At 53.4% G+C, this 12,139-nt stretch overlaps 1 long non-coding RNA gene across 1 annotated transcript; it reads left to right on the top strand.

Moving 5' to 3' along the window:
• The first annotated feature begins 7,582 nt into the window (after window positions 1–7,582).
• On the top strand, window positions 7,583–11,129 carry LOC143695693 (uncharacterized). Its single transcript, XR_013185181.1, has 2 exons — window positions 7,583–7,906; window positions 9,682–11,129. It is a non-coding gene; the product is annotated as an uncharacterized LOC143695693 (long non-coding RNA).
• The last annotated feature ends 1,010 nt before the right edge of the window (window positions 11,130–12,139 follow it).

The raw sequence follows: 12,139 nt of genomic DNA, 5'->3' as shown, positions 1-12,139 counted from the left end.
GATAATTTATTCTTATTTTCTCAGGTTTTTTGGGGAAGGATCAGTATTAGATGCTGGCTCAGAGGCTTAAACCCAGTCCTTGCCCTTCCTCAGGTGCTGGCCCTTCCTGCAGGATGAACGAGAATCCTCAGCTTTTTTTTCACCTTTAAATGAATGGGGTGATTTCACCTTAAAATAGGCTGGGAAGGAGCTGGTTTATGTGGTTTTTTTTTTTTTTTTACATGAGCAAAGCTGAAAGTATTTTCATCTGTTTTGGTTTGTAATGTTTAATGTTTTGTTTTCTACTTTGTGAGTTATACAAAGGAATCACTCAAAACAAAGTTCTCCCATTCTGGTAAGGGGAAAAAAAAATCTGTGTTGGGACTAATGAGATTAATGAGAATTAGCTAGGCAAGAAAAAAAAATCCAAAATATCTTCAAAAATGACAATGTCTATTTTTTCTTAGGAAAAAAATAGAAAAGTTCATTCTCTAATTGAGCTGTGTTTGCAAAATAATTCCAGGCTGGGAAGAGTAATCAACTCATGCATAAAAATATGGCTTTAGGATCAATTTTCATTTTATTACTGGTAGCTTGGATTTTAGAAGTTAGTGGTGGTTTTCAAATAATTTTTGCTATAGAAGTACAAAACACCTGTCCTAAATTTATGAGCCATTTTTTTATGAAAGGCTATGGAGAGAACTGATCAAGAAAACACATTTTTAAAAAAATAAATCTTGGCAGTTTGAGGCCAAAACAACTGTGAAAGAATCCTCGTCTTGCCCCCTCTTTTTTTCCAAGCATTTTAAAAGATAATAGCTTAGAACTCCTTATTTTTAGAAGCCTCCAGAAGGCTCAGCTGAGACCCAGAGGCCACAGTGGCTCAGCGCTGTACAAGCAAATTATTTAGGCCAGTTTATCCCCGGCCAAAATAATTTCCAATCCCAGTTTCCAGGCTGAGACAAGAGGCAGGGAGAAAGCTGAGGCAGCGCTGCCAGCACCAATCCCATCAGGAGCAGCAGAACACCCCGGCCAGCCGAGCTGATGAATATGATAATCCCAAATATGATAATTTTCGGTAATAAAAAGCACTTCAGGATTATTTATTTATTTATTTATTTTTTTAAATTTCGGAGCAGAATAAATGCTGTGCGTGGCAGCGAGGCTGAGGCTCGGGGCGTTCCCTGGCAGCCGGGGCGGCTCCGAGCGCGTCTGGCGGGGCCGAGCGGGGCCGAACGGGGCCGAACGGGGCTGAGAGGGGCCGAGAGAGGCCGAGCGGCTCCGAGCGGGGCCGAACGGGGCTGAGAGGGGCCGAGAGAGGCCGAGCGGCTCCGAGTGGGGCCGAGCGGGGCTGAGAGGGGCCGAGAGAGGCCGAGCGGCTCCGAGTGGGGCCGAACGGGGCTGAACGGGGCCGAGCGGGGCCGAACAGGGCTGAGAGGGGCCGAGAGCGGCCGAGCGGCTCCGAGTGGGGCCGAACGGGGCCGAACGGGGCTGAGAGGGGCCGAGCGGCTCCGAGTGGGGCCGAGGGGGGCCGAGCGGGGCCGAGCGGGGCCGAGCGGGGCTGCGAGCGGGGCTGAGGCTCCCCCATCAATCACGGCACATTTCCCAAGCCCCGTCGTGCCTCCCAAAGCAGCCGCACACTCGGGAGAACTTTGTTTTGAGTGATTACTTTGAATAACGTGTCAAGTAGAAAACAAAACATTGAACATTACAAACCAAAACGGATGAAAAAACTTTCAGCTTTGCTCGTGTACCTGCCGTTAATCTCATTAGTCCCAACACAGATTTTTTTTTTCCCCTTACCAGAATGGGAGAACTTTGTTTTGAGTGATTACTTTGAATAGCGTGTCAAGTAGAAAACAAAACATTAAGCATTACAAACCAAAACAGATGAAAATACTTTCAGCTTTGCTCATGTACCTGCCAATTCTTTTCCTCTTAAAAAACGCCACATAAACCAGCTCCTTCCCAGCCTATTTTACTCATTTAAAGGGGAAAAAAAAGCTGAGGATTCTCGTTCATCCTGCAGGAAGGGCCAGCACCTGAGGAAGGGCAAGGACTGGGTTTAAGCCTCTGAGCCAGCATCTAATACTGATCCTTCCCAAAAAAAACCTGAGAAAATAAGAATAAATTATCATGGAATGGTTTGGGTTGGAAGGGACTTTAAATCCCATCTTGTTCCATGGGCAGGCATGTCTTCCACTGGCCCAGGCTGCAGCCTTACAACGTGGGTTGCCCAAATGTGGGTAGCCCAATTTGGGGTGCTAGCATCCAGAAGTGCCAGAAGGTGCCAGGGCTGGGGCTGGCTCCTCCTGCCTGTTGTCACAGGAGGCTGCTCCGCCCGAGCCGTGCCATGCCCGGGGCTGCTCCCCTCTGCCCCTCCTGTCTGGGAGCTCTGGGGAAGTTTCCAGCTCTAGTTTGGGGGCTCAGGGGGTTCTGGTGGCCGCCAGCCCCGCTCACACCCCCTCAGGTGTCCCCAAATGGCACGGGAGGCTCTGCTCCGTGTGCCACTGGCCCCAGGTAACCCATAGCCCAGATTTCCACCTGTAACCATGGCAACCAGAGTTATGTCACAGAGGTGCCCGTCACCCCCTGGTATTAACACCCTGCTCTGGCCCAGGGATCCTCCACCAGCACAGCCCAGTACATCCCAGTCCCTCCCAGCACATCCCGTCACACCCCATAACACCACAGTCCATCCCATAACATCCCAGTCCATCCCAGCACATCCTAGCACACCCCATCACACTCCAGCATACCCCAGTCCCTCCCAGTACACCCCAGTCCATCCCAGTTCCTCCCAGCACATCCCAGGACACCCCAGCACATCCCAGTACACCCCAGTCACTCCCATCACACCCCAGTACATCCCAGTCCCTCCCAGTCCATCCCAGCCCATCCCAGCACACCCCAGCACACTTCAACACACCCCAGTACACCCCAGTACATCCCAGCACATCCCAGTACATCCCAGTCCCTCCCATCACACCCTTGTGTGTAGGGGCAGCTCCAGGCAGGCCGGGTTGTGCAGCCCCAGCAGGGCAGGGCAGGGCTGGGCAGGGCTGGGAAGGGCTGGCAGGGCAGGGCAGGGCTGGGCAGGGCTGGGCTGGGCAGGGCTCACCCCGTGCTTGCCCCGTGCCAGTTCCGTGCCAGGCTGGGCTGGGCAGGGCTGGGCAGGGCTGGCAGGGCTGGGCTGGGCTGGCAGGGCTGGGCAGGGCAGGGCTGGGCTGGGCAGGGCTGGCAGGGCTGGGCTGGGCTGGGCAGGGCTGGGCAGGGCTGGGCTGGGCAGGGCAAGGCTGGCAGGGCTGGGCAGGGATGGCAGGGCTGGGCAGGGCAGGGCTGGGCTGGGCAGGTGTGGGCAGGGCTGGCAGGGCTGGGCTGGGCTGGCAGGGCAGGGCAGGGCCGGGCAGGGCTGGGCAGGGCTGGGCAGGGCAGGGCTGGCAGGGCTGGGCAGGGCTGGCAGGGCAGGGCTGGGCAGGGCAGGGCTGGCAGGGCTGGCAGCGTGACGGGCCAGGCTCACACAGCACCTGGGGGTGCCAGGTAAGCACAGCAGGGACAGCTCCAGGCCGTGCCCGAACACATCCCTGCCCCTTGCACAGCCCAGCACTGAGAAATGCACATTAAATCACATTGAAAGGTGCAAAGTCCCCATTATTCCCTCTCCCGGTGCTCTGTGGGAGTGGAAGCTGGCTGGGAATGCTGTGGCAGGGAAAGCCAGGTAGGAAAAGTCTGGGAACACAAGGGAAATGCTCCATTGCAGCTTCAAGGCAAATATTTCTTTCTCGGAATACCAAGGTAATTCCTGCAGCACAAAGAACAAAAATTGACTTCTGTGAATGCCTGGAAGTGTCCAAGGCCAGGCTGGATGGGGCTTGGAGCAGCCTGGGATAGTGGAAGGTGTCCCTGCCATGGCAGGGGTGGAATGAGGTGAGTTTGAAAGCCCCCGACCCAAACCTTTCTCTAAATCCTTTTCACAGACCCAAGACAGGGAAATCCATCCCACTGGGATGGGAGGGGATGCTCAGAACGGTCCAGGGATGGTTCCAAGCTGGAGCTGCAGCCATTCCATGAGTGGAGAGGATGGAACCACCATTGCCAGCGCAGCCCAGGGGGAAGGAAAGGCAGAAGTCGTGGGATGGAGACCACACAGGTTCATTTGGGAAGGACCTGCTGCCTCCTAATAACCTGAAATAAACCACCCAGTCCCCATCTCCATGGAAACTCCTTCCTTCAAAGCACTTCTGATGGAATTTACCTCCTGTTCCTGAATTCTCTGCTGGTTTGGAACAGACCAGCCAAGGAGGGAGGGCTGGACCGCAGGTGAGAATCCAGCTCTGCCTTTGGCAGCAGGGGACAGGCAGAGCTTCTGTCCCCTCCCAGGGGACACCTGTGGCACCTTCACTGCAAGAATATGGAAAGAAACCAACAGCCTTTGGTGTTCCTTGTCCTCCCTGGGCTCAGAGGAGCCACCCGGGCTGGGAGCACCTTCCAAACCCTGCCCAGGCTGGCAGAGCCCTGCTGGGGCACAGAACTGTCCCAAAACCAAATATTCATGAAATATTCATGGACTGGAGCTGGAGCAGAGCACAGGACATGCCTTTAGTGGCTGATAACAGCGGTGAGAAGAGTTCTGCCAGCCAGGCCCTGTGTGAACGAGGGGAGGAAACTTAAGCCATGAAATATTAAAGTTCCAAAATTAAACCCTTGTTTACGTAACGACTGGGTCACTGCTGCTGTGGAACACGGCAGTTTGAACCAAAAAAGGCCCTTTCAGTGCTCTGCTGCTCTCTGCCAGGCCTCCCCCAGCCCGTCCCCGCAGTTTCCTGCTGCTCATTGCCCTGGGCCCAGGCACTCGGCTCCTCACCCTGCTCATGGACACCTCACAGGGCTGGGAATCCTCCTTGGTGCCCTTCCTTCCCCAAACTGCCCTTCCCCTGTCCTCTCCCATGGAGCAAATCCACCTGCGGGCCCCCAGCTGGGTTTGGTGCCTTTAACCTGCTCTAAAAATTGCATTTGGAGCTGTCCCTGCAGAGCCAGGGGCTGATGGTCCCGTGGGTCCCTTCCAGCTATGGACAGTCCATGATTCAATGGGTTTTTCTCTTTGAAATAAGGAGTAAAAATGTCTGCAGCCTCGACAGAAAACAGTGAAATGTCCTTGCTGCTTCAGCCTGGCTAATTACAAATATAACAACACAGCAGACTAAAAATAAGATAATTTAAATGCAAAATATAAATAAAGAACTTTATGGAGCTTCCCCCCTGCAGTGTCTTTAAAAAGCCTTCTAAAAAGCCTTTTACCACATGGCTAAACACACCTTTATTTATTATTTTTAAAGAAAAGGGAATAAAAGAACTTAATCCAAACTAAATATTTAAGCAAACTGCAATTAACTAACAATGATGAATGGTAAACAGTCCTAGTCCCACGCTAGAGCGGGACTTTAAAGCCCGTTTATCTAAGCTCAAGCTGCTCAAGGGGAAAAGCAAGTTTATTGAGTAAACTTTGTCTCAGCCACCTTGCTATTAAAGCAGTCCACAAACAGAACCTGCATCATATATTCTGGGAGGAAAAAAAAGAGCAGGAACATAAGAGCCCATGGCATGGAAGTTACAATGCTGTGTGGAGCAATTATCCCTAAATAGAAAACAGGGGAAATACGAAGCAGCTCCTTCCACCCCCGTGGCCTTGGGTTAAATAGGAAGAATGAGAGACCCTTGAATTCCACCTCATGTTCCCATTTGGCCTGGGGCTGTCAGTCCCACTTATCCACTGGGAAGGAGGGAGCCTGGGCAGAGCTGGCTAAGATTTTATCTACTTCGATACTTTTATTTAAATGTAACACTATTATTATTATTATTATTATTATTATTATTATTATTATTATTATTATTATTATTAGAATGTAACATAATTATGATATAATTATCACCATTATTAGCATTATCACCATTATCATTATCATTATCATTATTGTTACTATTATTTCTAGTATTCCTATTTATTATTATTCCTATTGACATTATCATAATAATCATCAGCATTATCAGCATTATCATGATTTTATTATTATTATTCCTATTATTATTATTCCTATTCCTATTGACATTATCATAATAATCATAATCATCATTATCAGCACTATTATGATTTTATTATTATTATTCCTATTGTTATTATTCCTATTATTCCTATTTATTATTATTATTATTATTCCTATTGACATTCTCATAATAATCACCATCATTATCAGCATTATCATGGTTTTAAATTATCCTCATCCCTCTCCCACGCCAGTCCCTCCCCTCGGGCCGGGGCTGTGGCGGGGGGGGGGGGGTCCCGGCTCCTGCGAGGATCGGGGGGAAAAGCGGGGGGCAGGACGGGAGTGGGGGCGTGGGGTGAGCAGGGGATGGGCAGGGGATGGGCAGGGGGATGCAGGGGATGGGCAGGGGATGGGCAGGGGGATGCAGGCAGGGGATGCAGGGGATGGACAGGGGGATGCAGGGGGATGCAGGGGATGGGCAGGGGATGGGCAGGGGGATGCAGGGGATGTGCAGGGGATGGGCAGGGGGATGCAGGCAGGGGATGCAGGGGATGGGCAGGGGGATGCAGGCAGGGGATGCAGGGGATGGACAGGGGGATGCAGGGGATGTGCAGGGGATGGGCATGGCGGGATGCAGGGGATGGGCAGGGGATGGGCAGGGGGATGCAGGCAGGGATGCGCACGGGAGGCGCGGGGATGCAGTGGGATGTGCGCAGGATGTGCGCAGGATGTGCGCAGGACGTGCACAGGGACGCAGCTCGATGTGCGCAGGATGTGCGCGGGATGTGCGCGGGGATGCGGCGGGGTGAGCGCGGGGATGCAGCGCGCTGTGAGCGCGGGTGCGGCGGGGCGAGCGCGGAGATCCAGCGCGACGTGCGCGGGATGTGCGCGGGGATGCAGCGCGACGTGCGCGGGATGTGCGCGGGGATGCAGCGCGACGTGCGCGGGATGAGCCCGGAGATCCAGCGCGACGTGCGCGCCATGTGCGCGGGGATAGAGCGGGACGTGCGCGGGTTGTGCGCGGGCTGCGCTCGGGCCGTGCCCGGCCCCGATCCCCCCGCTCCCCGGCCCCGGTACTCGCCTGGCGCAGCATCCCCGGCCCGGGATCGCTCCCGGGGCGCCGCGGGGAGCCCGGGCCGAGCGGGGCCGGCGGAGGCGGCCGAGCCCCCCGAGCCCTCCTGGATCCCTCGCAGAGGCGGCGGCCGCGGGGCCAAGGTCACCCCGCAGCGCCTCCAGTTCCCAGGAGGCAGCGAAATGCCGGGAAAAGGCGCGGGGGGAGCTGGGCGGGAGTGAGGGGTCCGCTCCAGACCCCTCCGAGCCGCCTTCCCCCGGCATTTTCCTCTTCTTCCCCATCGGAGCTGGGATGTCCCATCCCAGGGGATGACGGCGCAGTCTTTGAGAATCCGGCACAAACAGACGCGGATCTATTTCGGGATTTAAAAAACAAAAACCAAAAACAGCAGCATGAGGAGAAATAAATGTCTGGCGGTCGAGTTTAAAGTGCTGCGTGTTCCTTGCAGGGCTGCAGCCCCTGCGTGCGCCGCTGCACAACTCCGGGACCACCTTCCAGGACCTCCACAGTCATTAGTGGGTATTATCCTCGCTCCCTCTTAGGAAGTGGTGGGATAATCATTCCCCATTTAACGCCTGGGAAACTTGGCACAGCACACATTAAGTGATTTGCTGACAGGCACACAAGAAAATTGCGCTAGTCAAGCGTTCTCCCAATTATGCCATCCTTGGAACTGCATAATTTCCCTGCGTGATTCCAAACACGGCTCAGACTCCCTGGGCAGGGCTTCATCTCTGCAGAGCGTGCAGCTCAAATCAGCGACGGGACCCGTCCGTGTCCCCCCGGGGGCTCCTCGGGGCACGGACCCACGCAGGTATAACCCGGGGGGCACACGAGAGCTCTGGGGAGGCGCGGGGTCGCTCCGGTGCCCGGGGGAGCCGCACCAAGCCCCGCTCCGACCCTCCCCGAGCGCTGCCCCAGCTCCGCGCCCTGCGCAGAATTCCGCAGCCCAGTGGAAATTCCCCAGCGGTGCCAGCGCCGGGGCCTCCGGGGAGCGGCAAAACCTCCCTGGAGCCGGCCGGGAGCTGGGGCGCTGCCACCGTGGGGGCTTTGCGGCCGCCGGGGGGATCCTGTGGAGCAGGGGCCGGGGGCAGCTGGGGGTCCCGGGGAGCGGGGATGGGGAGCGGGGATGGGTCCCCTCGCCCTCTCCCGGGCTTCTCCGGGCTCCCCTGCCCTCATTGCGATGGGCTCTGCCCGCCCAGCCGCCTAATCTGCGCTATGTGGGACTGCCGATGAACGCTGCGATAAATTTAGAAAGAAATCTTTGTGTGGGTCAGAGGAAAAACACGGCGGCGGGGGAAGCCGAGCTGCGGCGGCGCTCTCTGCCCTGCTGTGCTGTGCTGTGCTGTGCTGTGCTGTGCTGTGCTCTCCTCTGCCCTGCTCTGCTGTGCTGTGCTCTCTGCCCTGCTGTGCTCTGCTCTGTTCTGCTGTGCTCTCCTCTCCTCTCCCCTGTTCTGCTGTGTCCTGCTCTGTGTCCTCTCCTCTCCTCTCCTCTCCTCTCCTCTCCTCTCCTCTCCTCTCCTCTCCTCTCCTCTCCTCTCCTCTCCTCTCCTCTCCTCTCCTCTCCTCTCCTCTCCTCTCCTCTCCTCTCCTCTCCTCTCCTCTCCTCTCCTCTCCTCTCCTCTCCTCTCCTCTCCTCTCCTCTCCTCTCCTCTCCTCTCCTCTCCTCTCCTCTCCTCTCCTCTCCTCTCCTCTCCTCTCCTCTCCTCTCCTCTCCTCTCCTCTCCTCTCCGGGTTTCTCATCCTCGCTGCCCAAAGCCAGAGGCAGCCACCGGGCTCAGAGCTGGGCCAGACTCTGCTGGAGTTGGTGAGCCAAGGACGCCTCGGTTTCAATGAAAGAATTTTCAGTAATTTAGTGGGAAAGGAGCGGGAGGAGGCAGCGCTGTGCCCCGGCTCCGACCTCCACCTGACATTTCAGCCGGAGCCTCTTAAAGAGCAAGTTCGCCTTCCCCAGGATTGTTCATAAACACGAACGGGGAAAGCAGTTGTTCATTCCTCTCTCCTGCCTGCCCTGCCTGCTCCTTCCCAATCGCTTTTGTTAATCTCTTAAATTGTTTTAAAACAACAACAACAACAAAATAATGGCATTAGCGCTGTGAAATCCCCCGTGAAATCACCAACACAGCCCCACGTCCCTCTCTAAAATCTGAACGTTCCAAACTGTTTTATCATTTGCTGGGAAATTGTATTGTACCAGCATGAGGAGAGGAAAAGAATTTTCTGAATGTATTTCCTTTAATAAGCTATTAAGGCCTTGTACTGCTAATTAAACTATTAATTAGACGTCTTATCGTTCCTAAACACGTTAGCATGTTGCCAAAGCAGCAATAAGCCTCTGGGGCAGGCAGGAGATAAGGAAAGAAGGAAGATGCAAACATGAAGATTAAAAAAAAAAATGAAAAAAAAAATCAAAAGAACCAGAAATAGCAAATAAATAGCTAAGAGTCAGAAGGGTGATGTATTCTTAATTTATAAGAAGAAAACATAAGTGACTTGAGAACCAATTTCCCATGTAGGAGTCCTTGGGGCACCTGTGTCTTACACAAGACAAAAAGGGACAGAACTTTTCAGACCTTTCTTTTTCTGCAGTCAGAGCAGTGGAACCAGGAATGGAACCCATCTTCCCCAACATCAGAAGCTGCCATTAGAAAATTAACAGAAAAACTACTCAAAAATTGCGGGGTTTTCCTTCTCCAGAGGAAAAACACAAAGAATTTTTCAATTGGAAGACCTTAACTCCAAGGAATTTCTGCATCTGGCTCCACGCTGACCCACAAACTGCACCCCTGGCTCACCCATCCTTGTCTTTTCAAGTCGAAAAGGAAAATTTCCAGCCTCCCAGCAGCTGGGATGCTCTTTGCAGGCTGTGAAGGTGTTTCCTCCTGCCCCTGCGGCTCCTCCAGGAATGAGGAGGGGTCAGGGACAGCTCTGCACCAGCCCAAGGTCCTGATCCCACTTTGGGAGCTCAGTCCTGGCTCCCCCGGCTTTGCCACACATGGAAATGTTTCCAGACCCCAATTCCTCAGCGTTTGCCTCCGACAGTCGATCTCAGGGGATGGATAATCTCATTTATGTCTGTTACTACAAATCAAAACAGCAGCAAATTAAATGGATCTGAAGGCCAAGATTAAAGGCTCCAAACACATGGGAAGTGCCTGTGATGCAAGGAGCTCTAAATATAATTTGGTTTTTTTTTAAGGGGGGATGGAAAGCCCTACACAGATGCTGTTCCTTTACCTGGAAAGCAAAGACAGGATCATGGAAGAGTTAAAGCTGGAAAAGACCTCTAAGACCAAGTCCAACCACTAATCCAGTGCTGCCAGGCTCACCACCATGGTTGGAAAAGGAGGGAAAAAATCAAAATGAGCTTGATCATTTCCCTTTTCCAGCTCTGGGAAATGCCTTTGTGGCCAGCTGATGGTGGCTGAGGTTTAGGCTGGCTCAAAGCTGGGCTCAGAGGGACTGAGCCCAGGGCTGCTGCTGGGATTTCAGGGATGTCCTGGCCCCAGTGATGCTTTTCCAGCTTCTTTTCCCGAGGTGGGACACAGGATGTCACCAGAGCCCTTCTGTGCCCCTGAATCCCCTGGGTCCGACCAAAAATCCTGCGTGGATGGAGCAGCAAAACTGGGAGAGCTCCCACAGAAAAAAAACAAACGCAGGATCTGACACTGAGCAAGAAGATGGGAAAGAAATTGATGTGAAACCCACATTGGAAATGGCACCGTGGATGGAATTTGAGCCCCAAGTTCCCCGTTCCTGGAATTTGAGCCCCAAGTCCCACTGTCGCCCTGAATTTTTTAAGATTTTCTAAACCTTCTGATGTTGACATTCTTGTAGCAAACTTTCTCACACGCTTTCTGTAAATAAGTCATTGTTTTGCATTCCTTTAAGGAAGAGGAGAAATTTGATGGGCTGTTGGTTTGTCCAGTGTCGTTGGAGAGGTGGCACTGTCACCCTCCAATCCAGGGTCGCTTTTGGAAATCTGTAAATGTTGGAGTCAGAAATTAAATCTAAATCTATAAACCGAGTCTATAAATGTTGGAAATCTATAAATGTTGGAGTCAGAAATCAAAATTCCCCTTTTTTTTACCTCGAGAACAGCAGCGTGTGCACATTGTGTGTTCTGTGTCCTGCAGTGACATCCCTCTGCTCACACCATCATTCCTCTGTAATTCCTCGCTTTCTCTGAGCCGGGGCTGGATCGCAGCGCCGCGGGCCCTGCGCTGGGGCAGGGGCCGGATTTTGGGAGCAGCGAAATTGGGAGAGCTCCCACATCAAAGAGGAGATGCGGGATCTGCCAGGGCAGCGCCCGCTCGGAGCGCTCTGGCGGGGCGCAGCCAGCAGATAGCAGCATTGGAGCACGAATGAGCAAAAATGAGCAAAAATGAGCAAAAATGTGCCTCCCGTGCTGCCCCGAGCCCTGCGGGATGCTCGGGGCTCCCACCCCGCTCCGCTCTACAGAATGGGAAATCAGAGGCAGTAAAAAAGGCTGGAAAAAAGGGCTGGGAAAAAAGGCTGGAAAAAAAGGCTGGGAAAGGCTGGGAAAGGCTGGGAAAGGCTGGGAAAGGCTGCACTTCCAGCTCAGGAAGTTTTTTACCTGTGTGTAAACAGCCCGGCCAAAAAAGTTTTTCTTGTTATTCCTTCCTTATCTGCCCCCTCTCAATATGAGGCTCCCCAAGGTAAAGATTGGCCAAAGATTGTGTGGGAGCAGAGTGTGAGCTCACGAACCAGGCAGGAGCACTTGCACCAGCCTTGAACCACGTTTATGGGCAACCAGGCTGCTCTTGGGAGCTGAAATGGGCTCAGACCCCCACAAAATGGCCCAAAAAAGCAGCTGTGAGCGAGGCTGCCGGGGATGGTGAGGGGAGGGGGCAAGGAAGGAATGCAAGGGGGCAGATAAGGAAGGAATAACAAGAAAAACCTTTTTGGCCGGGCCAGGGCTGTTTACACACAGGCAAAAAACTTCCTGAGCTGGAAGTGCAGCCTTTCCCAGCCTTTTTTTCCCAGCCTTTCCCAGCCTTTTTCCCCCAGCCTTTTCCAGCCTTTT

The sequence above is a fragment of the Agelaius phoeniceus genome, chromosome 25 (assembly GCF_051311805.1).
Source record: "Agelaius phoeniceus isolate bAgePho1 chromosome 25, bAgePho1.hap1, whole genome shotgun sequence".
Taxonomy (NCBI): domain Eukaryota; kingdom Metazoa; phylum Chordata; class Aves; order Passeriformes; family Icteridae; genus Agelaius; species Agelaius phoeniceus.
Note: the sequence above shows the minus strand (reverse complement) of the source record. Positions and strands in the feature narration are given on the sequence as shown.